General features: G+C 33.3%; 1 protein-coding gene across 1 annotated transcript in view; it reads left to right on the top strand.

Moving 5' to 3' along the window:
- Dh44 (corticotropin-releasing diuretic hormone 44) overlaps positions 1-23961 on the top strand; it is a 279701-nt gene that overhangs the window by 51760 nt on the left and 203980 nt on the right. Inside the window, exon 2 of the mRNA XM_088231369.1 lies at positions 3925-3975. The gene's annotated coding sequence lies outside the window, so the exon portion shown is untranslated. The remainder of the gene's footprint in view (positions 1-3924; positions 3976-23961) is intronic.

The raw sequence follows: 23961 nt of genomic DNA, 5'->3' as shown, positions 1-23961 counted from the left end.
ACTGTCATAATTTTTGCTTGTTTCAGCATCAACTTTATTCTGGTGTATTTATTTTTTTTCAAAATTACTCTCATGCCCTATTCTGCAGAACAGTAAGTTTATTTTTTTCCCCTTCAGTTGCCAAAAACAAAATACTAGTACAATAATTTATATGAGGCACAATTATGGAGTTATAAATCATCCTGCACGAATCTGCAGTTATATATCTTCTGATTCTTCCCATAAGAGAAACCTTCCTTGCTATCTTATTTGTCACATATCTTGTATTCTGAGAAAAAGTCAATCTAGAATCTATTATAATCCCCAAATATTTTATCTCTTTCACATCCTTTAACATTTCTTCATCCATCATTATTGTTGGTGAAAAGGATTTTTTTTATTTCCTATGTTCATAAACTTAGTTTTATCTGTATTCAGCTTAAGTTTATTCTTCTTCAACCATATTTCGATATTTTTAAGGTCATATTTTAGTTGATGTACGATGGATTCATAATTTTCTCCTGCAATATATACCAGGGCATCATCCATCATCATTATTTTGATATAACACATACGAAAAAATGTACTCCTGTTCTCCATTGCAATATATGTATCCCCATATATTTTCTACTAATATGGAATGATTTTTATAATTTTTTTATTATTATATTATTTTTCTTTCTGTTTTTAATTCTTTTTTATTTTTTGCTCCTTTTTTGTGATGATATTTTTAATATTTTTCTTTTTCATCTAAAAATCATTTATATATTTTTTGCTACTTCTGTGTAAAACACATGTCTGTCTTTATTTGCATTTATGTATGTCAAAACATCTTAAAGCCTAAAAGGCGTTTAAATAAAAAAAAAATGTTAAAAAAATATCATAAAGAGCTCCCCAGGCAGGTTTTCTCGTTCGGTGACAAACAGCTTTTCCTTGTATGTGGGCACCGCTAAAGATACCTTAGTCCTCAGATGCGGAGTGGGTTATGCGTTGGGCAAGTTATTATGATATACCGATTTAATAAAATTTTACGAATTCCATTTCAACAGTTTTTCACATGTAAATAAGGTATTTTGTAAAACCAGACATTATTGTTTTTTGTATCGCAATATTTTTTCCTTGATACAAACACAACCCACTGATCCAATTATTTCTATTTTGAATTTTCCTTATAGTCAGGAAGCTAAGTGTGTTTACCAGTGTAAAAATAAAGTACATCTATGCGAGGCCTTTATTTTGCGGTGGAATGTGGTACTATACCATAATCCAATGAGATTTGTTACATATTGTGTAATAAAACGTACCTTTAACACACTTCTATAATAAACATTGTGTTTCTCTACCGTCTGTTTTGTTTTTCGTCCTGTCCAAGCCGACGAAGAACACATTTCTATTATTGAAATAGAACCAGACATGTTTTTGACTCAATGGTTATATACGCTCAAGTAAAACTCCTGAAAAGGGAAATCGAACGGAGGTAAGTCTGTCTTGTAATATGGTGTTTGGCGAGTAGTCTAACATTCTTGAACTCCCGGGTTAGATTCCTAGCACGCAGTACAGTACACGTGAAATATTCATTTTAATCTAACTAACTAACTAACCATCACGCCATTTCCCCGGAGGGGTAGGCAGAGAGGATAGAACGCCACACCACTCTGTCCTGGCACACCTCCTTTGCTTCCTTCACATTCATACATCTTCTCATGCACGCACGTCGATTATTCCGACTTTTCACATGACCACTTTCAAGAATTTGTTGTACTTGATCATGCCATGTCTTTCTCGGCCTTCCTCGACTTCTACAACCAGACACATTCGCATCATAAATCTTTTTAGCCGTTCTTTCATCATTCATTCGCTCCACATGACCGAACCATCGCAAAAGACCTTTCTTAATTTTGTCGATAATGCTTAACTCAGCCTTGCATTCTGCTCTAATTTCGACATTAGGGCACCTATCATACATTGTTTTTCCGCACATTCGCCTGAGGGATCGCATTTCAACAGCATTCAGTCTACTTTCGTCCCTTTTTTTCCAACTCCATACATTAGGGTTGGTACCAGAACTCCATTATGAACTGCTAATTTAGCCTCTTGCGATAGACACTTATTTGCTACGACAGACTTTAAGGCACCATTAACTCTGTTACCGGCACTAACCCTCCTTTCAATATCCTTGTCCATATTTCCATCTCTAGTAAACACACTACCCAGATATACAAATTCTTCGACCTGTTTCAAACTATCTCCATTTACTACAATCATTTTAATCCTGCGTCAATAAACCTGTTTCACACTATGCGGTGATTGAACCGAGTGTGGGAAACCTAAAATTAAAAATGCATTATTTGTCTTTTCAATTTTTTATGTCTTGCATAGATAAACTGCAATATAACATGTATATTTATTTTTAACAAAGTTAATTATTTTTAATTAGACATTCAAACAAATCATCAAGCCTTTTCCCCGTAGGGATAGGCGCAGAGGATAGAACGACATATCACTCTGTCTTTGCATACAGACCTCGCTTCCTCTACATTCATTCATTTTCATTCAGGCACGCAGATTATTCCTACTATTGACAAGTCCATCTTCAAGTATTAGATGGACTTGATCGTGCCATGTCTTACTCGGTCTTCCTTGTTTTCTGCATCCATTAACATTTGCATAGTTGATCCTTTTAGCCGTTCTTTAGTTAAAAGAACGACTTAGTTAGATATTTATTTTATAAATTGTTTTAAGTTTTAAGGGAATCAAGTCATTAGTTACGTAAACCCTGGCAAAGAAGCTTGTTTGCTTTGAAACCGGTCGGTGGAAAATAAAAATTAGTGGTAAAAAACAAAGTTGTTTTATTTAAAAAAATAAAAATAATAATAACACATATAGATTTAGCAAATGTACTCTCGCTTTTTGTAGCCCTCGTGGTGTAGTGGTCAGCGCGTTTTCCTGCCATGCAAGAGGTCTGAGGTTCGATTCCCGACATGGTTGAAATAAAATATTCATTTAAAAGGGTGTTTTCACATTAGAATATTTCATAGTCCTTGGACTGGTACCTGAAGCGTAAAACTGATCATCTTACCTTCATGTCACAAAATGGATCAAGATACGCTGCGATTGGTGTACCAAATGCAGTGCCCTATGCACCATTAGGTGTGGAAAGGGAATGATGACTCTCGCCTTCCACACATTAGCCAGGCTCTTTATAGACCCGGGCTTGGAGGGCGAGAACTATTTATTTTATTTATTTATTTATTTTGCAGAATCAAACAGTCGACAATAATATAATGACATAAAAAAAATACGGTTTAATGACAGACCAGCGAAGTTTCTAAATAAAAATCATACATATTAAATTGTGGTACAACAAAAGGGTGTATTTGTATGGGAGTAAGTGTAGATATGTGTTTGTGTGTATTTGTGTTGGAGTTAGTGTTCAGGCGTGTGTAAGCATAAGCATCATTCAATAGCAAGTGGGAGCGTATCGCAGCCATAAAGAATGAATCTTAATTTATTTTTAAATAAATTAAGGAGCATGTTAAATATATCAATAGATGAAAAAAAAGCATAATAGTTTGAGCAAGAACGATAGAGGAAAGAGTGTTATGCATAGTTAGTGCTACTGACTGGCAGATGGAAAAAAATACTTATTTCTTGTCAGGCGAAAGGGAATGTTGAGATTAACTATTCACGGGAACCCGTCAAAATAGATCTTTACAGGTCGCAGTGACGTCAGAAGCTTGCATAGCACTGAACCCCCCCTCTAAGAATAATAAGAATAAACAAAGTGAAAGTGGGGGCTTATAATTATATCGGGGTGTATTCGAGACAGTTGTCGCCGGAGGTTGCTGCGTCCGCCATCTTATTTCAACATTCCTAACAAAGTGCAACCACTGCACTCAACCACAAACTACATGCATAAGTACAAAGATGTTTTTTTGTTTTCAGAATTCATCAGAAGCATTCAGAAACCAGCTGATTGATCTGACCGAATAGAAGGTAGGATTTTTAAATTTTAAAAAATAAAAATTAAATTATCTTGCAAAATATTTTAAGAACTGAAACTTTTGTGAATGCGTGTTCACCAAACTTAGTCTGATGGTTGCATATACTAACGTTTCCTATTGCTGTAGATGTAGCTGATCTTCTGTACTCTGATAATCATAGACTTATTTGAGTGTTATCTTTTTGGGTTATCCCCGATCACTGGACTACGCAGTTTTTATCAGGTTATGGTAAATTTAATAAAAAGTTATTTGTTTTTAATATTGTTGACTCCCCTTCGTGCTGCTGCGGATATCCTAACCAATCTTCTGAACACATCCTGTGGTCGTGTCCCTTTCCCCTTCTCTATGATTACCGAATGGAGCTTCTCGCTACTATCCGTGGCCCTGTTACAGGTCCTGTCAGATATACAGATCTGGTGGCTTCTAAAAAGAATTTCAAGGCTTTTAAAAAGTTTTGTAATCATTTCGGCGAATTGATCATGTCCAATCAATTTAATTCCTCCTTCGGGCAGCTTTTCTCGTTTGACAACGAGAAAATTTTCCGTGTATGTGGGCACCGTCAAGGAGACATATGTCCTCATATGCGGTGTGCGGTATGTGGTGGGTAAGCTGTCATACAGAGAAATTACAATTAGTTGAATTTACTAAGCATCGTACGCGATTGATCTACTCGTACACTCCGATAGGAATAAGAAAATATCACATGCTACGAATGATCGAAAAATATGCTGTATTTTCAAATTCAATATGGATATTGTGAAGGAATGATTTCATAAATAAATTTTAAAATAAAATCGTTAAAAAATATGATACATTCTCAAAAAAAATATTTTTTTCTTTACTCAACAGTATTTCATAGACCCTATTTTATTAAAAATTGTAATAAAAAACAAAGGTGATATTTTCCTAAAACAATTGATCGCGCCACTCGCCAGATAGCAGTGGTCGCTCGAATTGCGGTTTTCGCTGTTTCGCGGATTTTGTGGTTGCAATTGCGTTATCTTTTATATTATCGGCCACCGAATTAAGTATAAAAGATAACGCAATTGTACTTTTTTTTGTAATATTTTAAATTTAAAATGGCGGTGTCAGGTCCCAAAGCCGCAGAGTATATTTAATACAAAGCGTTACGCGGCCGGAAAGATTTCTCTTGTGGTTTTTCATCTAGAACAAAAAACATTTTTTCAAATAAATATATGCAAAAAGCAATATAATCACTTTAAAAAATTTAAGTTTTAAATGAAAAACTACCGTTTTTAAGTAAAAAAACACATGATTTATTGATAATAACAAAAAAAGGTCATAAGGAATCGGAAATTCTGTAAGTAGTTTAATGGAGGATGCATCTGAAAAAATACTTTTTAAACCTCAAATGAATCGTTGTATATTTGGTCCGGCCAGTTTAAAAAACATATTTCTGGAAAAACGCGTCTAAAGTTTGAAATAACATTTGACAGTATAAGTTTTCGATTCACCTTTAATCTGCAATGCCAGCACCATATATTTGGCCTTTTAAATTAATATTGTCCTCTTCTTCTTTTTTCCAATTTGACTTTAAAGATTGTCTAGCGGCTTTAAAGTTCTGGAGCGGCTTTACCACTTAATTATAGGTCACTTACTTCGGTAGTCAGATGGCAGAAGGGACCATCTGTATTTTTTTCTGTTTTTTAGTTTTCAAAAGTTTTAATCAATATTTCAGTAAATAAACATAGAAAAAAGAAAAAAAAAAACACAGTAATTTAGAATGGTAATTCATTTTTGAAAACCAACACTAAAATATTTTAGTTTGGGGATTGAAGTCTTGAAATTGAGTCGTATTTCAGCTCTCCTGGACATTTTTGAAAATTACAGATGGTCCCTTCTGCCATTTGACTACCGACTTGTATTGTACGGATAAACGAGTTTATGCATAATGAATTCAAAAAGTGATTATCTAAATTTAAAAAATAATTTTAAGTAAAATCATTTTAGGAATTATACCTAATTGAAAATGAATAGAATTAATGACAACAATTTGGAGAGAAAATGGCCAGAATTTAGTAAAGTAGAATTCAATTACACAGAAAACCACTACATTCAAAGTGGCGTAACCATTCTCGAATAAATGTATTACATATTAATATTGAATAGTTCTGGGATATTCTATTTCGCCCATCCCTATTTGCACGCCGACGCTATGACGTCACGGTTAATTATCGCGGGAAACTGATGAAAATGATGCGCCATCTTGGTATTAAACGTCAAATGACACGACTCTGGTTTAAAGGTAGCATTTTAAAATCGGGTTTCGAACTAACTTTTGTAATTAAGGTATTGAAAATACTTATTACAATTTACTTTGAAAACATGAAAACATTTTGAAAGCAGGGTTGTCTAGAATCGTGGGATTTTTGTACCTTTATGCTTCTGCGGCTGTCCTTCTTCGAATGTGTGGTGGGGCAATTTAAATGATTGGGTATATTTTATCAGTCGGTGTAAGTTTGAGGCATCCTGCTGCTATTCGTGCCATTTTATTGACTGCTATGTCCACCTGTTTGGAGTGGGCAGATTTTTGCCACACCGGACACGCATACTCCGCAGCGCCTAAGTCTTGCGCCGAAGCTTTTAATACCCTCGTTTATCGTTAACCAAAATCTCGAAACAAATATCGAGCAAATCGGAAACGGACTTCATTTATGAATTTACAGGAGTTTTTACATTTAAATGTGAAATTTTTGGCATTTAGAGGGCTTATAACCTTTCAGAGTATGTTTTTTTTATTTATTCATTTTATTTAAACATTTACCATTCTGCTCATGTTTGAACATCCATATTTCTTCAATACTTCTATCCGTTGATTTTTGAGACGTCATAGATCTGAAACTTTTATTGATGCTGGTGATATTCATCCAAATAATATATTTCACCTACTAGGCAACACCTGATAATATAATCAGTCATTCCACTTGCATCAATAAACGTATCAGATTTTTTAACATAACAAAAAATAATTTAATTTTGTATTTAACCGGTTTAAATGATTTTTAAATTTTCAATTCATAACCTAAGATGTGGATTTTGCAGAAAACAGCCAGTCCTAGTAAATTATATTAGGGTACTTAATTGAAATGAATCACTTATTTAATCTGTCATAATAACTTTTGAAACAATTTTATTATACGTTAAAGTCATTTTTGTGTTTTTTTTATGCCTAGCTCGCCTCACAACAAAAAAAAACGCATTTTTTAGATAAGCCGGATCTTATTAGATCTTATGATACCTCATTTAAACTTTGAATGTGTGAGGTCACATTTTTATTAAAACATATTTTTTTTATAACAGGTAGTTTTAAATGAATGAATTTATTCAATTATTACACATATGTATTTATCCACTTAAATTTATTTAAGAGAACTAGATTTCTGGAGGCATTAATCTTCCCAACAGCATCTGTGTCAAAAGATTTTTCTGGTGCTGTGGGTGTTTTCTGCAAATTGATGAATGCTATTTTCAGAAGCTGACTTTTCTAGTTTTTTGTATCAATACGGCCTGGCTATTTTTAGCAGAACAAGGAATTGACCTTACTGCACCCGATAACAGATTTTTTTTTCTTTTTTGAAATTGTGGGCTGGCTGCTTTCTGCATAACCACCTTAATTTTTTTATCGCGATGACACCAAATATTTTTTTTTCCGATTTTGTGGCTTGTCTCATTTTAGCATAACACAATTTCAATTGTAATAAATGTATTAAACGTGTTATAAAAAAATATACATACTAAAAAAAATAAATTGTAAAAGCTTGGACGTCACGTGCATACAAAAATAATATCTATGCTGTCATTATTTCTTGTGGCAAGGAAACATAAATGCCAAAAGCAATCTTTAAATTGAGACGACGTATATAAGGGTCAGCGATAATCGAAGTGACGTATGTGGAGATAGCGAATCTTGGGGTATCGTTGTAACATTGTAATAAACTATAAAGTCTACTTTGTAAGCATGGTTGGCATGTAATAATAGAGATGGGATGAAGATAATAATTCGATTATACTGTATCCACATAAACGGTTATTAAATATTTACGTACAACCACTTACCGACTTTTCTATATCTACCGGTTTCGAGACGTACCCGTCTCTTGATCAGGACACCAATCAAACAAACATTTAAAACTCACTTCACTTTAGATCTTGCACAAAATATAAAATCAACACAACATCCATTTTAATAAGCAATCTTTACATGCACTGATTAGGTTATGAGAATATTTTATATTGCGGGAGAATAGTTGGAAAAAGAGGGCGGGGATGAAGGGAGGGGCGTGAGTTTAATAGGTGTAGGGCGACTATAACGAACTTGTGATTCAAAAGTCCCGGACTGGTGACGTTTTCGAACCACATTCAGAGGAAAAACCTCAAATTTGACTTTTATTAATTGATTCAATTCTGTTGTCCGTAAAGACTGTTTAAGGAGCTAAGGGGAGTGTGCGCCCGCAGTGGATGTGAAATGGTACTTGGAATGCAATTTGAAAGGGAGCGAAACTGAAAATGTTAAAGACAGTGAAACAGAGCCCGATCAAATTGTTGTTATTAGAAACAGCTATTGATCCAAGACAAAATTGTCAAGAGATCTGTAGTTCCATCACAAATAACTATCGATGCGAATAAGCCACGTGATAACAATTTCTCACCGTGGTTGTTTATCGTATTCGCGATCACAATGTAACATCTGCGAACACCTAATAATTTTTATTTTTTTGTAGTTGCAAATTATTTGTACCTTGCTTTTGTTATGTGCAAGGTTTTATCGAATATATTCATCTTTAGGTTATATTCCGTTGACTTTAACATTTTTCACCGTAGATTACAATAATAAACTTAAAGCAGAATCAGAATAAACAAAATAACTCTAGAAATATTACATTAACAAACAATAAAAAAATCGTAAAACTTGGGCACAAAGAAACAAAAAGAGCTAGATACCACCATTAAATAACTTAGCCTGCTTGATTGTCCCTGTTATGAATCGAACAGTCTCTCTTCGTGTATCATTACAGTTTAGGAGCTCAGCTAGGTTATTAGTCGCAGCAATCCGAGTGTTTACTTTGCATTCAAGCTCCGAGCTTCCGAGCTCCGAGCTTCCGAGCTCCGAGCTTCCGAGTGCTTCATAAAATACCCTTAACTGGTAAAACATTAAATTCTTATTCACGTAGATACCACCATTGAATAACTTAGCCTGCTTGATCGTCCCTGTAATGAATCGAACAGTCTCTCTTCGTGTATCATTACAGTTCAGGAGCTCAGCTAGGTTATTAGTCGCAGCAATCCGAGTGTTTACTTTGCATTCAAGCTCCGAACTTCCAAGTGCTTCATGAAATACCCTTAACTGGTAAAACATTAAATTCTTATTCACGTAGATACCACCATTGAATAACTTAGCCTGCTTGATCGTCCCTGTTATGAATCGAACAGTCCCTCTTCGTGTATCATTACAGTTCAGGAGCTCAGCTAGGTTATAAGTCGCAGCAATCCGAGTGTTTACTTTGCATTCAAGCTCCCACCTCGGCCTATCAAACATTGGACAGTATATTAGAAGATGTTCGACAGTCTGCTCAGTGATGCCATCACCTGGACAGCAACTATCGTCCCGCAGCCCGAAACGATGCAGATATTCCCTCATGCATGCAGCCCCGAGAGAGCCTGAGTTAGTTCGTATGTAGGCGATTCATGCTTCTAAAAAGTTTTGGCCTCGTCTGTGCTTCTCTTCTATTGGCAGTTTTTTTTTCATAAATTTCCCTACACTCATTTGATTTATCTTTTGAAAAGGACGAATACCTAATATTAAATGTCATAATATTTAGGTTTCGTGACGTATAATCCTGCTGCGCAATCACATATTTGAATTTCACCGGTGTTAATATGGAAAAAAACCTATATAAGGCCTGCATCACACCTGTTCTCGTCAACAGATGGGAATCGTGGCACCTCACTAGGGCCCAAACCAGCAAAAGTCTGAGTTTTGAGAATAGATGGTGTGAAGAATATTGGGTGTGTGGTGGTTTGACTCTGTGAGGAATGAAGTAATAAGAGAACGGACGCAGCAAACTCCGGTGACAACTGTCATCAAGCGGAGGCGATACGGTTGGCTTGGCCATGTGCTGCGGATGCCTCCTGAGAGCCTGAGAGCATAACCACGCATGCCTACTTTACAAGGCATCAGGTTCTCGACGTCCTGGACGTCCACTGCTGACTGTTCGTCGGCAGTTCATGCGCGAACCTGACTTGGGAGGATGCACAGGAGCTGGCAGCCGACATAGATGCTTGGAGGATATTTGTGGACACCATATGCTTCAACTAGGGAGCGGACATGGAATAATAATATATTTGGAAAATATTCTCCTATTTTTATTTATTTATTTATTATTTATTATGCTATTTATTGCATTTAGCCGGGGGTTGGCAGCCAAATGTCAAGAAAAGCAGTCGCCATAGTAATCGTAATTTAATTTTCACTTTTTTGTATTAGATACTCCTTACTATTTTGCAAATGCAATATATTGTATTATTTTTTATAGTAAACGCCGATTATTCGCCAATGAACTGCATTTATTTACGAGGAAAACAAAAAACAAACCAACACGAGCTTTGACTCGGAGATTAAACACGCGTTGACTTATGACTGCGATAACTTAAGCATGTTCATTATTTTTCATTGTGATCGCTTAAATGCTTAGCATGTTTTTTAGCACGTCGATAGTTATTTGTGATTGAACTACTGCTCGCACAGACAAACGTCGTTCCTTAGATATGCAAATAAATGCAGCAGAAGAAGCATCTTGACAGGTACGAGGCAAATCACAGAAGAACCTGTGCTAAAGGTGTTGACCCTTTTTTACTTACTGTAAAATGATTATTACTCATTATTTCACTGCATTGCGGACAATGCAAGCATAAATAAATAATTTGTACATAATATTCACATCATGAAACTCTGAAAGGAAAAGGAAATATCTGAAAAAACACAGTTAAACGCGTTTGAATAAAAATTTCACCCTTAAGTATATGAAGTTTGAAGTTCTTATTTTTTTCGGACAAACTCGGACGTTCGCACGGTGTTAATAGCGTGAGCGTACTCAGGGATTTGCTATAGGAGTATATAAAGTCATGCTATAAAAAATATTCCTTATTGAGCGAGGAGAAAAACTTTTTTCTTGCTAAGGGAAGATGTAAGAAAAATACAAAGTCATTAAGCGCGTGTAATCAAGGACTTTGTAACTGGTGACTGAAATTTGAGATATTTGTTTATCGCAAAATCTTAATGCATAGTGGAATGTTATTCAAGAAAACATTTGTCTTGGTCTTAACGAATTTCATCCACACTAAAGTGGTTCAGATGGTATGTTGCTTTATAAAAATAGGGAGGTTTAGGATAATTAAATATAATTACAAATAATTAATTAATAATAAACATTAAATGACAAGGAATGTAGGGTACGGTAACGAGTTTGGAAGGAGACAGGAAGATAATCTAGGCTAGGTCACGTCATCCAGGCCACGTATATAAATGACAATGATTTATTTTCCAGATAATAATTTATTGCAATAACTTTTATAACACAATAGAATTCAATTAAGCTAGCCAATTTTTAAAAAGTGTATATTGTGTACTTTTTTCTTCTTTATTTGTGCATGCTGTGTTCACATATAATTGATGAACAGTATCTTAAATAACAATTCGTAATTTTTATACCAATGTCACATGCATTGTTTATTATTTGTGAACCAAAAATAAAAAAAATAAAATAATATTTTTCTTTGCTTTCGTAACTTTTCTTAATTTAATTGTCTCCTTAAATTTTATTATTTTTATCTCTATATCTATTTATTGTTTCCCTTTTTTCCACTTACTCGTATTAAAAAAAAAAAAACATTGTTAATTTCTGTTCTTACTTTATGTACATCTACAATATCATCATTTACTCTAGATTTAGTATAACGGACAGGCTACGCCTGTGTAAGGTTTTTTATTTTAATGAATGCAGTGATATCAACAAGAAAATGTAAGAATTATAAATAAAATATATGAAAACGAGGCTTGCTTCCTCATTCCGTTTTGTTTGCCGTCTACTACACTTTGATTCATTCCCACTTATCTTATTTATCATGCATATGGGGTTTTGCCAGCAAAAATCAGATCTCGGAAATACAAGTTCTTCAGAACAGAGCTCTAAGAAACATTCTTGAACTTAAACGGGATTCCCATGTCAAGGATATCTACCGACAAACAAAGATACTTCCTTTCAAGGTAATGCGACTGCGTGACATAACCAATACTATTTTAAATATCATCAACTTTTCGGCTCACTCAAATTTAAAAGACACATTTGGTCATAATATTCATAATTACAATACGCGTTATTCAAGGAATCTTTATGTGTCTAAGTTTCACTCAACAAAGTTTGGCAGTAGGTCCTTGGAAAATATTGGCCATTCAGAATATAATAAACTGCCTGATGAGCTAAGACACGAAAAACTGAATAAAAAATCCAGAAGTGTCGTAATTAAAAAATATTTCTTAAATCTTTTTGAAATTGATAATTATTAACGTAGTTTATATGAGATGGTGTTTTATGTTTCTTATACAATAATATTTTCTTTTTATTTCGGATGTATTAATTTGTATGATATTATGTACTGTCAAAAAAATGTTTTTTCTTATGTACGGTCCCAAATGAGTTTCTAATAACTCCTGGGAGTATAATATGTAATTTTTGAATAATACGTTTTATTAATAATAGAAAAATAAAATAAAAACAAAAAAAACTAAAAAGAAATCAAAAATAAAAAAGGGCTGTAATAATTTCGAATCGGTCTATCACATCACTATTTGGTAAATCTAAATAAATACCCTGTAAAAACGCGTCCATATTTGATTTGGTTCCGTTATCGGCAGTTTCTGTTCCAATGAACACAAAATCTTTCTCAATAAGCGACAAAATCATACGTAGGGGATGAAATAAATTCAAAATAATATACTGGTACCTACCCAAGCCAGAAGCGTAAAATTACGTAACAGTTCTTAAATATTCATAGGCGCTTTTTTTCACAAGAGTACTAAGGATTTTTTCCATCACCCACGTACTCTACTGGTGAATAGGCATAAAATAATACCAAACATATATTATTGTTTGTACACACTTTACAAGGTATTTTTTAAAAAGAGCATTGGGTTAACTCTTAAAAGGCTGTGCAACAAAATTCCTTTCCACGCGGTGATGTAACATCGTGTTACCTCAAGCCAAAGACAATATTCTGAAGTTATCGTGACAATATCGAAGGAAAAAAAACAGAGTTTTAAATTATTGCATTTCCATAATTTATAAAAAGTTTAGGCCTGTTATAGCAAAATAAATTTTAAAAAATATTTCATCATCATTCCCTTTCCGTACCTAATGGTGCATAGGGCACTGCATTGGTATACCAATCGCAGCGTATCTTGATTCTTTTTTGATATTTGGTAGAATCATATTTGAATACATCGGACTGTGTCCAATAATTCCCCTACTATGCCTTACTTTCGCCGCACGCAATTTTGATATCGCCGCGTAATGTTGCACGATGGGAAAAAATATAATTATAACACAAACGTAAGGTAAAAAAAGGCAATCTGTTAATTTCTCTAAAATTTTATTGTGCACGTGGAAATATTGATTGACACAACACAGTAGATAAGTAAAGGGTCATTTAAAAAAAGTAAGTGAAAACTTTAAACTTAAAATATAAAACAAATTTTATTTTACATAAAAAGGATATTTTTATATCATGTTGAATAATATTTGATGTTTTAAAGATTATGTAGGTCAAATGTCCACGATAGAGTTGTTTAACCCGAGATCCAATTTTCATTAGTTCTCTCATTAGATGAGCAAAGTAGGGTAAAAAAAATTACTACCGCAACACTAACGAAATGTTCATTTTGTTTCTTCGACAATCTGACAGATGGAAAAATAATTAAATTTTTAATAGTGCATTTTCTACTTAAACATTCGTTTGCTAATTACACATGAAATGTTATACTACCGGTTCTTCAAGATCCTAGCAGTTATTTTGAACTTTTAAAGGACACAACACGGCATAGTTGAATTAAAATCAGGAGTTTCGTACTGAGCGACGTCTACAAAGAAACTAATGGGTCAAAACGTAAACCTACTTATTTGTGAGTAGTTTAGTCGCCTTCTGTTCGATGTACGTATGCGGTTTCTGGACTATTCTTAATTCTATGGCTAAAGGCTATAACTTCGGCGACCTATGAGCAGTGTATGAAGGATTAGGTTCAATGTTGGCATAGCTGTGTATTGCATTCGATGGAGCCTACTTTGAAGGGAACAAAATACATTTTGATAATAAATAACAATTATGTTTTTTTATTTCCGGGTACTTTTTGTACATGTATGATTTGAAGACAGTTTAAATCCAAAAGGGTAAACGAAACAACCTATCAATAGTTTTAAAAAGGTATTCATTATCATGAAAAATCTTCAAAATGGGTTAAAATTAGTTTTGTCCACACAATCTACACGTGCAAAAACATGAGGTCCATCTAAACAAAACTTATTTTAATAAAATAAATATTAATTAACATAATTATTAAGTATCTTTTTTGGGTGATACCGTGTATGTTGGATTGACCAGTGACCGTGAAAACCTTCGCACCTATTTAATTAACGTTGTTTTAAACCACTTATTTTTTATTTTTTCTACCAACTGGTTTCAAAGTTACACACGCTTCTTTAATATTAACTAATGCATGTTACCCTAATTTATTTAAAAGTAATTACTAAATATTACATCGAAACATATGGAGCTAATAAGTCTTTTTTTTCATGTTTATTTTGTTCTTGTAATGATAGGAAGTGCGAAGTGAGATGAATACAATCTTTAAAACTAAACAGGAGTGGAATAAAGGAAATATATAAATTTGTTGAAACGGACAGGAAAAACATTTTGAGAAGCGAATTTGGAAGTCCGGGTATTTACAGGGCTTATGACCTGTAATTGGCTAGTTTAAGTGGTCATTTTACACACAGTGTAACATTCACCATTCTGCCTTTTTTTAAACATCCACATTTCCACAACTCTTTCAAAAGAGAGAGAAAACATTTTTGAGCAGGGAATATGGAAGTCTAAATAAATCATAAATGAAATGAAACGTCTTCAAAAGTGTTCTCTGTTTTAACGAATGTTGATCTAAATAACTCCCTAGGGAGGAAATTCAGCCTGTCTTCAATCATTTGGACATCTTCAAAAGTGTTCTCTGTTTTAACGAATGTTGATCTAAATAACTCCCTAGGGAGGAAATTCAGCCTGTCTTCAATCATTTGGACATGCTTCGAATAAAGAAAATATGGTAAATTTGGTTATTTATTATTTTTTTCTTATCATAAATCTTACCATCTTTACAAGGAAAACATGACACATAAGCAGATAAAAAATATGCTTAGGAACACCAGTAATTAAAAACTAAATTTGCCCCTAAATAAATCTTGAATTTGGTATATTTTAATATACGAGTAAACTTGGGCTGAAAGGATTTAACGCGAGCCTGGCGAATCCGCCCAATAATTTCACTACTATTTTAATATCCACAAAACTGCAAAATATTTTGAGTAAATGTACACAGGATGTTATTAATTTCTAGTTTAAACAAACTATGTTCATAAAACAGAGTTCTCGTTTCGTACAACATATAATTTATTTGTTTCCGGACTATACATATTATATAGTACATTAAACAGTCCATTTAGTAACAATAAAATACATTAAGTTCCTTATAAGGAAAACCGATTAAATGGAAACCAAACTAAAAATATTTATACAAATATTGCTAGGACAAAAAAAATAACCCTGAGAAGATCAAGACAAGATATTTTAGTGATTTCAAATTTATTTACTTATTTTAATATAAAAAATCCTACGATGTTTGAGTATGTCGAAATTATTTATTTATTTTTATATTTATTAATTACATTATGCATACATTTGTTAAGGACAGAGACACAGTTTATAGCGACACGATCAGGAACGACCCATGTATGTGAACTTGCTCCGACTCGCTAGAAAATCCGTGTTGAGTCGGGGCACTTGTAATGCATTCATAACCATACATTCACACACATATATACATATATATTCGCACATACATATTTATATTATATTTTATACATACACATACATATATATTTAGTTTATACACATCATTGATACTTTATACATTATTACATTTTACATTTATAAATAAATATTAATCTTTTACCAGTTAGTCCACATTTGATCGCAGAAATCCATTCTTGTTCGAGCAAACCAATTACTCAAACCAGATTTGAATTTCGAAAATGACTGAAATGCTTGCAGACTGGCTGGATTTTCTCCCTAGGGAGTTATTCATATTTAAATTTATTTCAATAGAGGGGGAAAACATTTTTGAGAAGGGAATATGGAAGTCTTGACATTTACAGGGCTTATGATCTGTCATTGGCTGGTTGAAGTGGCCACTTTACACCCACATAATAAAGGTTTCAGCTCCTTTACTTTACAAAAGTCAACAGATGGAAGAGCTGAGGAAATGTGGATGTCTAAACATGGGCAGAATACTGAATGTTACACTGTGTTTAAATTGGCCACTTAAACCAGCCAATGACAGTCATGGGCCCTGTAAATGCCTAGACTTCAATATTCCCTTCTCAACAATGTTTTTCCTCTTTGTTAAAATAAATTTAAATATGAAAAACTCCCTAGGGAGGAAATCCAGCCAGTCTGCAAGCATTTGGACATGCTCAAACATTGTTGAATTAACTACCCGGTAAAATAAAAAGTATGAAAATTGTAAAATTGTTTTTAGGCGTTACCTAGAAGGTGATTTGGTTCAGCCGGATGAATCAAACCCGCATAATAAAGGTTTCAGCACATTTATTTCACAAAAGTCAACAGGTGGAAGAGTTGAGGAAATGCGGATGTTTAAACATGGGCAGAATGGTGAATGTTACACAGTGTGTAAAGTGGCCACTTACATTTTTTTTTTTTTTTACATTTTTTTTTGCACCACAACAGGCCAGGAGGCCTAATTACAGTGATGAATTACATCACAGAGCTCCCAGGCTAGAGAAAAATCACATTTTAGTTTTTGTGTTCTCACCGGGAATCGAACCCGGAACCTTCCGTGCGTGAGTCAAGCGTCTTGACCACTACACCGCGGAGGCCGCCACTAGCCAATGACAGGTCATAAGCCCTGTTAATACTTAGACTTCCATATCCCTTCTCAACAATGTTTTTACCTCTCTGTTAAAATAAATTTAAATAACAAAATCCTCTTTAGGTAAGAAACCGTGTTCAGCAAAAGTTTTACGTTAAAAAAAGAATATTGTGTTTGTTAATTGCATAATTTAAAATGACAATAAAAAACAAATAATAATAATACAAATATTCAAACATATTTAATATAAAACATTGTATATTTGTAATACAATTAAAAGGAAAGTATGAAACTTTGAATAAAATAAAAGTAGGCTGATATATTTTTGGCATCAATAATTATTTAAAGTGAAACTGTTTATTCATTCTTAATTTTTACAGATATATTTCAATCTGGAAAAACTTATCCAAAAAAAATTCAGATCCTGTCTTAAATTTACAATATGACAAAATCGGGACTTTGGTAAATGTAAGCCATAGTTTGTGCTGTGCTTATTAAGGAACAGCACAACATTGAATGGCACTTGTTCCAGTAACATATGGCGCCGTGGCGCAGTTGGTTAGACGGCCAACTGTAAAACTGGCGTCGCAGGTTCGATTCCCGCCAGTTGCAAGAAAAAAAAATTCAAATAAGATGTTTTCTCAATTGGTCTGGGTGTTGGGTGTATTTTTCGTTACCACCTTCCATATCCCCTCTTTCCAACCTGCCGACAAGCCTCAAAATAGAGGTTTAGCGGGTTATTCCTTTAAAAAAAAAAACGATTGTACGTCAATCGAGCTATTTAATAAATTAAATACGAATACGGTGTGAATGTTATGTCTACGTTTTTGTAGAAATTTTTAACAATGTACTCCATTTCTCCGTAAGTGTAGTCTCCCTTCTCGAGGCCAACTATTTTTTCTTAGCAGACGATACTATACCAATTCGATATAATTTTTCAGGCCTACATTAAAAGGAGACCAAATCAAGGAGGCATATTCTAGAAGAGGACGAACAAGTGAGCAATATAGTGTTTTAACTGGAGAAATATTAGTCAAATCACTAGGAGTTTTAGGGAGATAAAAAAGTAATATTGAGGGTCAGGTGGGGAACATTGAAAGCATACCCGAATCCGTTTTATATACTAAATGTCTTTCTTTAAAGCAAGCAAATTTTTTTCATCAATCCGTCAGCGCTAAAAATCTTCTTGGGTTGTCCCCGATCACTGAACTCGCAAATTTTTATCAGGTCGTGGTAAATTTATTGCCAAATTATTTGTTTTCAATATTGCCGATATTCTAATCAATCACCTGAAGACATTCTGTAGTCTTCTCCCTTTCCCCGTCTCTATGATTACTGGATGGAGCTTCTTGCTTCTATCCGTGGCCCTGTTATAGGTCCTGTCGGATATACAGATCTGGTGGCTTCCAAAAAGAATCGCGAGGCTTTTAAAAAGTTTAGTAATAATTTCGGCGAATTGATTATGTCCAATCAATTTATACCCAGTGAGTACAAAATTCACATCCCTCTTTTCTCAATCCAATAAAATGCATATTATGTACTTCTGGCTACCAGATTACGGAGAGCTCATTCAGGCAGCTTTTCTCGTTCGGCGTCGAGAAACTTTTCCGTGTATGTGGGCACCATCAAGGAGACATATGCCCTCAGATGCGGTGTGCGGTATGTGGTAGGCAAGCAGACCCTTATTCTTTTTAAAAGGTTTCAAAAACCGTGATATTTCTCTATTGCAAAATGTTGTTTTTGTTGGTGTGAAATAGTGACTTAAAAAAAGGCATTTCGTTGCTTTTCTGAAACAGTCCAGCATTGGTTAATGTATTTCTTTTATATTATTTATTGTATGTATTATATATACGGCCTAAGCCAATTATAACAGTTACACGAAGAAACATAAATACAAGAAACTTAACAAAAATAACATAAAACTTGATAGCAAAGACAAACACAAGCAATATAATGGTGTACAATATGTTCTTAAAAACGAAAGACATAAGACTTCGAGCTAAACCATGCCAATCTAACTTCATTCCACACTGTTTAGTCGCGAAGAGATCTACAAAAAACCGGAAGATCTATCCCAAAGAATTTCAAGTCGTGGGATGAATTGACTAATCTACACATCCTGGACATTGGGGCCTAAAAACAAAAGTTGCTCTTAGAAGATTTAATGAATAGCAGATTTTGACTTCTGGTGACATGGTTGAGAATATAAAATGAAATTGATTGCAACAGAGATGGTACATCACTTATAGAATTAAGTATTTTGAAAATGCATAGGCCGTTTAATAAATCAAATAACCTTGCAGGTTATCTAATATATTTTTTTGAAACTGAAGGTAACGATGCATAGTGTAATACTTTTGGGTGACGGGTGATATAACTCTTAAAAGACTGTGGTAAATAATCCCTTTGCGCGCGGAGATGTAACATCGTGTAACCACTAGTAAAAGACGGAATATTCTAAAGTTCAGACATTTGAAAAAAATGGAAAACACGGAGACTACTGTTTAATAACTTATTTTCCATAATTTATGGGAATAAACATATAATTTAACCCTGTTATAGCAAAATAAATTGAAAATCACAAATACGCCGCTCATGTTACGCGCGTGCGTCCTCCATCATTGTCATTAACCGACTGAAGACTAAATCTGTTTTAGATGACACCCACCGCAGAACAGCGTCTCAGTCTTCCTAGTTATGACTTCTATCTTCGTGCCCTGTCTTGTATAAGGTATCTGTTTATACGTGTTGCTGAATTAGCGGACATTCATGCTTCGCGTAGAAAGGTTAAATATTTTTTGTATTTACATATAGCATAGTGATACAAATTTTACTTTCCAAATCAGGTGTGAAAACGTCCATTTGAAGATTACAAAACATACGAATTCATAATTTAAAAAAATAAGAGAGACATATCAAATCTTGTGTCCTATATCGACTAGTGTGACACCACAGCCACACAAGAGTTAAAAAAGTTAAATTTTCCAGTAAACAAGAGAAACATTTTGTTGGCCAGGTGCTGATGAGAATAAAGAATGTGAAATATTTTTACTAGTATGCACATTGACATTTTTAGCCATCTAAATTACCTGTGTTCGGTCGAGTTCGGTCAGTCCAGTAGAGTTTATCGGAAAACCATTTTCAATTATTATATAATTTGATTGCAATGTGGATTCAACAGTTATCGAATGTGGTATTTCAATTTACTGTACGATTTTACGATGGAGCACTCTCATAGATTTTACTCCCACATCGTCAAAAGTTAAATTAATGATGATTTCAAAATTCGCGAGTTATTTACATTATGAGGACGCAATTTCCAACACTATTGGACTAAAGTCCTGCATTGAATTGAGATGAATAATGTAAAAGTACACAAAATATAATTAAAAAATTAACAAAATAGTCGTGATTTAAAAAGAAAAACATTTATTGGAAGGTTAAACAATATGACAGATATAAACGGGAGTATTCTTATCTTTAAGACAATAATAAACTCAAATAAAAACCCGTTCATTGATACTTTGTTTATGTAATGAAACGGAAATCAAAAGCTTTAGTGAAATAGTGACACTCGCTTGTCACAAGATGTCGCTACTATGCTAAAGTCCATAAAATGTAGCATGATTAGAATGACAGTTGTCAGAAAAAGTGACGACATAACTTTGTAGTAACCTCAAAGGAGTTATTTATATTAACACACGAAAAATCATTTGTATCTGGCGTGTTAATTTATTTGTTTATTACAATGCTTGAAACATAATTCGACATGTATTTATAAAATCAGCTTTAAAACTTAAAGAAAACTAAAATAAACCTAATTATTAACGACGTTCTTACAAGGTTACATCATTTTTCAAAAACGTTAGAGATGGGACTAATTGATCAATGTAAATTGATCGAATAAAAAAATAATTTATTTGATGTTGATCATGAAAAAAGTGTAAATGTCTCATTTTTTGGTGAATAATTGTGTTTAGCACACTTGAATAGGCTTGTTTTTGCGTTTTTTTTATCGATTTTCGGAAACAGAGTTTCGTGATTGCATGAAATAACTGATAAAATAGATTTGATTAGTGATCAGTAATTTCCCATCACTAATGAAATTAGTTTGACAGCTGTCATTCTAATCAAGCTATATTTTAAGGACTATAGTTATGTTACGAGTGAATGTTTATCACTCAGATTCAGCGCTCCTTAGCTATAGGACGTATTTCTTTAGGTAAAACTCTATCTCTACAATAACCGTCTTTTTTTTTACCACTATCTAGTTATAAAAAAATTTCCAATTCATTTTTTGTTGCAGATATTTAAATTCTACACGACAGGGCGATGGGGATAGTACTCAAAATAAATACATACTAAAACATAGGAAAAATACACAAGGAAATTGGCTTTTAAAAAAAATATATTTCTATTTTTTTAAGCCAATCAACAGGTTTATGGAATTTCTAACAGATTGGCATTAATAAGTTTGTATATAATATCATTTTATCTAAACAATCTTTAAATCTATTTAAATTTACAAAAGGTATAATTGCCGACATGGCAAGTGTGTCATCGCGAGTTAGGAGTGACAACACCGCTTGCTTCTTGAATACGTGCCTTTGCTGTAGGAACACATCGACAGTATCGTTTAATGAAATTTCGTTCACTGTTCTGAAGTTCCTTGGCTTTCTCACAGTAAAGCAAGAATTCATTTTTAACTTTTCTATTTTCGTTTATAATTGAATTGAAGGGTTAAACCAAATAAAATGTGTAGTAAAATTAAAATAAATATGCCGTGCACATGAAACTAGAGATACAAAAATACATAATAAATAAGGAAAAAAATAGAGTCTCAAATCTCTTAGAACAAGGGTTAAAAATGTATAATGAGTTAGCTGAAAATATAAAAGGAACGAAAATAGTAAAAATATGTCATATCAATTTGATTAAACATTTTTTTGATACAAAATTTAATCTTATTTAAAGTTTGTATCAGTAATCATGATAATTTTAATTTACCTATAAATAAATACAAGTAGCATATTAAGATAGAAAGAACAATATTTAATTTTTATGAAATAACCGAATAACCAATTTGAATCATCGAAAAAAACAATAAAACTATTAATGATCCCCAGTCGAGAAAAATTAGGAGTGTTTTAGCCGAATTAAAGAACTGACTTATTTTTATTTTATTTTTTATTTTTTTTAACTTTTTGTACATAATGTTATTTGTACATTGGCGGGCTTATTGCCAAATGGCAATTTCTTCCAACCAACCAATAAAATAAAAGTTTTATTTTTATAATTCAAGTTACAGAACATATTCAATAGAGAAAAAAAAAGATAAAAAAGTTAAAAATATATATAAAAATAGAAATAAACGTATTTGTTTATAAATTACCTTAAATCAAAACTATTACTCAATGGGGAAAAGGAAAAAAGCGGAAAGAGGAAAAAGGAAAGGAGGAGAGATTAAGGAAGAGAAAGGAGATGTTTCTTCAGACTTGATTTAAACAGAGATAATGTAGTAACATCTTTGATGGTGGATGGGAGATGATTCCACAGTCGAGCCGCATGGACACTATATGAGTTAGAGAAGAAAGAGGAATTGTGTATGGGTATTAAGAGAGTGCCTTGAGAATGAGAACGAAGAGGTAAACCATGAACTGATAAGCGTTGAAATTTTTCACACAGGTATATAGGAGCGTTAGGACTATGAAGTACATTGAACAGAAGTGAGAGGGAGTGATAGTCTCTCCGCTGTCTAATTTTGAGCCATTTCAGTTGCCTACGATAATCAGAAATGTGGTCATATTTCCTAAGACCAAAAATGTACCTTATGCATGTATTCTGAAGTCGTTCAAGTTCATCGAGTTGCTCACAGCTTAAATCAGTCATGGAAACATCAGCGTAATCTAGAATGGGTAGTAGTAATGCTTGTACTAGAGTGCATTTAGTACTAATGGGTAAGAATTTTTGCAACCTTCTAAGTGAGTGTAGACTGAAAAATATTTTGCGGCTTAATTCATTAGTATGAGCTTGCCAGCAGAGATGTTCATCCATTATTAATTCATTGTAAAGCATGAAAAATATAAAACACAAAAATAAATGTATCCAAACTGAGATATGTTTGGAAAACAAATCATTTGTTTGGTTGAGGGAGAACAGGAATAAATTTTATACAGAGAATTGATAGAGAAACATGATTAATTTAGTGTCTGGACTGATAAATGGGAACAGGACCCTGGACGAGTGTTTTTGACTCGATGGCTACTCTCACGTTAATAATAGATAAGTTGTTGGCGCGGTTTGATTTCTGGAACGGTGGACATAAAATATTCGTTTACTATCGAAATAGAAGTGATACTTAAATCCTCAAATTTGGAATAACCAGTGACCGGTTTCATCATTTTCGCGACATCTTCGCGTCTTGAGAATAAAATAAAATGTATTACAAAAATTTAATTTAATTATTTTTGTCTGAAGGTCAATTTTAAAAAGGGTTGCTGGTTAAATACAAGAGTTTATTATAATGTTATTTCATAAACTTTATATGCATACCTTGTGCCTTTTTTTGTCAAATTCTTGATAATCAGATCCTAGTTAACAATTAGGACTTCTGAAAAGTAAACTATTAAAAAGTTATTTTTTAATTTACTGTAATGAGTTCAGCTATAGGGAATAAATATATGTTTATTATCATCTTCATTCCCATTGCGCACCTAATAGTGCATAGGGCACTGCCTTGGTACACCAATC

The sequence above is a fragment of the Micrasema longulum genome, unplaced genomic scaffold, assembly GCF_059751315.1.
Source record: "Micrasema longulum isolate JH-2025_06_02 unplaced genomic scaffold, ASM5975131v1 h1tg000877l, whole genome shotgun sequence".
Lineage (NCBI taxonomy): Eukaryota > Metazoa > Arthropoda > Insecta > Trichoptera > Brachycentridae > Micrasema > Micrasema longulum.
This window is presented reverse-complemented; position numbering and strand designations above follow the sequence as displayed.